The 3,501-nt window shown below is 36.5% G+C and overlaps 1 non-coding gene across 1 annotated transcript; it reads left to right on the top strand.

Annotated features, from left to right (window-relative positions):
* Nucleotides 1-2,763: 2,763 nt before the first annotated feature.
* Nucleotides 2,764-2,870, top strand: LOC150018564 (U6 spliceosomal RNA). The gene has a single exon (XR_016509446.1). It is a non-coding gene; the product is annotated as a U6 spliceosomal RNA (small nuclear RNA).
* The last annotated feature ends 631 nt before the right edge of the window (nucleotides 2,871-3,501 follow it).

The raw sequence follows: 3,501 nt of genomic DNA, 5'->3' as shown, positions 1-3,501 counted from the left end.
TCAGCTAGCAAGCACTACCTGTTACTCGACTGGCTTATTTGTTTCTAGAAGTAACCTATAGTTACAGCTGTGTGAATATGGATATACCACCAGCTCTTTTCTGGGTCTACCTCAGTTTCAACATCTAGAAAATGAACATAAATTAAATGAGTTCTCTATCATTTGGATGTTGTTGGCCACATTAATTTTAAAAAGGCAACTGCAATAGTTTAATCAATAAATAACTGTATTGTCTCACATCATATTTGTATGAATATAGAGTAGTTCTAAGGCTGGACCATGTCCTCAAAGACCCCCCCCCCCACACACACACACATTTCTCATTTCTGCCTTAACCAGTATAACTCTCCTCCTGATCTCACAACACCTGCCCAAGAGAATCATTGTAAGACAGGCCAACTATTGACAGAAGTATAAATATTCTTTCTGTAAGTCCCTTCTTAAAGAAAGGCAATAATTTCCAGATCCTTCTCAGGACATTTCCTTTCAGGCCTGTTGACAAAGATTTAACCATATACTATTCCAAAACCAATTACTGCTATGGCAAATAGTTGTCTTAAGGTATATACACACTTGATTTCAAACATCATAAAAGCAATCAGACATTTTTAAGAAGCTTATATTATTTGAAATTTACTGTGATATCTGATTTAAGAAAGGCCTAGAACTTCATTTTCCCTGACACATTTTACTAAACAATTGATTGTGTGATGTTTGCACTCAGCCCTATGTGCGCCGCAGGATGGTGGTTCATCCATACTTAGTCTGTCACCATCAGGTCCAGGATTGTCTAATGCTTCCTGGTGGTTCTTTTCCAACCTCCTGTAGTTTTCTCATAGGCATGTCCTTAAAAAACTCAACTGAAGACTCTAGGGACCTTCTGCAGATATTGAGTGCTCTTGCTAGGCAGCTTTCTCCTCTCCAGGGCTATGTACAGAAAACTCAAGCAACTCTGGCACCCCAGACCCCCAGCTTTAGCTGCTTAATTCAGGGTTCCAGGAGAGCCCCCCCACCCCCTTGGTTTCTCTCTCTCTCTCTCTCTCTCTCTATGCTCTGGTCTGGAAGCTCTCTCCAGGCAGAGAGGGCTCACTAGGACTTTTTCTGGTCCTACACTGCCTGATAGCCAAGGTCTAGAAACCCTTGTTTCATGTATTTTATTTCTTTCTTCTTAGTTGTTTCACACAGGAGAGTAAGTCTAATCCCTACTATTCCATCTTGGTTGGGAACAGAAGTATCCTATAATATTTCTTAATACATGATAAGGGAAGTGCCCAACTTTGTTCCTATATTTTAATATAATCTTAGTTTTTGCTATATCTTTAAGACATTTTTCCATCATCTTTCAAAAATACCACTGGAATTTTGAACAAAGTACATTAAATTAATAGACTAAATGGAGGAGAGGACTTATCTTTTCACAAGGTTAGGTAGTGATATTCATATATAGCAAGAAAACTTATTTATTTAGGTCTCCTTTTAAGTCTTTTATTGGACCTCTACATTATTTAATCTTATTGAAGTGATTATTCTTTATTAATTTAATTCTTAGATACTTTAGAGTATTTTTGGTAATGTTGTAAATGGTCTCATTTCCTGTTGCATTTGATGGTTGGTTATTGGTATAGAGGGACACTCTTAATTGCATATATTTAATTGAATATGTAGCCAAATTTTTTGTTTATGTTTCTAATTAGTTTCAACAGTTTTTCTGCTGATTCTCTTTGATACTATATACATCTATGATCTGTATCTAATTATACTACTACTCTTTTTTTATAATCTTTAAATTTATTTTTTTACTGAATTGTGCACTGCCCAATGCACACTAAACAATATTAGTGATAGATGGAATATGTATTACATCTCCAACCTAAAAGAAAATTATCCTATATTTTTATATTTAAGTATGATGTTTTCTATTAACAGGCAGCCATTAGCAAGTAAAGGAAGTTCCCTACTCAATTTTCCTAGGAATTTTTAAAAATTTAATCAGCTAGAGACATTGGATGTTACTAGTTTTTCTGTAGATCTATTGAGGTGCTCATTTTTTTAATGCAGTGAATTTAATAAAATTATCTGATGTTGAAATATTCATTGAGCATTATGTATGGAAATGCTTATATGTATTTTTCCTTTATTTGTTTCTGTAATGTTTATTTCAAGAAACAAAAAGTATTTCTCCTCATTTTTATTTCCAACTAAAGGAGAGGAAAGCTATCATGGTAGCAAAGGTATAATCTTCTGTCACTCAGATATTAAGCTCAACTTCAACCAGCAACCACATACTTAAATGAGTGGCTTAAGATCTTTAAACATTAGTTCCTCTTCTATAAGAATCAAGATAGAGATAGAAGTCAGTAATAAAATTCTGTGATTTGTGATTTGTTACCTCTTGAGAAGCTGAATAAGATGTTCATCAGGATTTCCTTTCTAGTCTCTCCCTCTTTGTTTCTTAATGAATTCATCCCTGCATCCTCACCTCCCTCTCTCATCTGCTACATCCACTTCGAGGTTCTTCCATGCTTCCAGGTTTTTTTTCATGTACCATAGCTTCTATGTAGCACAACCTTCTTGTTTTAGTTAAAGTTATTTGATTAACAATGACTGGTTCTGCCTCTTACTAGGTTAATAAAACTGAAATTCATTGGAAAAGAATTGAGTAGCTCGCAGCAGAGTTGGAGAGAAACCAGAGTAATGCTGCAAATCTGGGAAACAGGAAACTCCTTACTGTCTTACCTAGGTGCCACATACAAATCTGCTCCAATGTTTACTTCAGCAGCACAGACACTAACATTAAAGTAACATAGTGAAAATTAACACGAACCCTGCGCAAATGTCACATGCAAATCCATGAAGTGTTCCCTATTTAAGAAAGAATGAAGGAAGAGAGGAAAGGAGGAAGGGAGGGAGGAGGGGAGGAAGGAAGGAAGGAAGAAGGAAGAAAGGAGGAGAAGGGAGAGGAGAATACAAGGGAAGGAAAATAGAACAGAAATTTTAAAAAAAGGAGAAGAGGAAGGGAGGAAGAAAAGAATCTAGAAAAGAAAACGAATGACCACTCAGCCTGATGGAGAATGCTCTCAGTAATAACTACCCAAAGAACTAGACTACCAGGAAAGAGAGGAATTCCTAATCATGCACAGTCCTTAGTTACCAGCCAGATGACAATATGACCCATAGGCTATAGAAAGAATTAAAGCTCTGCAACAGCAATTGAACTAGATGACTTTTAAGGTCCCTTTCAGTCATGGGAGTCTATGATTCCCTGATACAAAATCATAAATGAGGACTTGGGATTGGGGGGTGACAGGAGGAGTTGGCAGTAGAACCAGACACAAGGGATGCAAGGGAACAATTCAATCTATATGTAGTGGGGAGCAGTGATTGAAGCACATATACGAGTATTCCCATGATTTTCTTAGCCTTCCCTTATTTGGTAAATATCCATGAGAAGCAACCATGCTTCCTTCCAGTGGTCTCAAGAGTAGTTTAACTCTCACTCAT

This window comes from Furipterus horrens, unplaced genomic scaffold (assembly GCF_987537825.1).
Source record: "Furipterus horrens unplaced genomic scaffold, mFurHor1.1.pri manual_scaffold_2, whole genome shotgun sequence".
Taxonomy (NCBI): domain Eukaryota; kingdom Metazoa; phylum Chordata; class Mammalia; order Chiroptera; family Furipteridae; genus Furipterus; species Furipterus horrens.
This window is presented reverse-complemented; position numbering and strand designations above follow the sequence as displayed.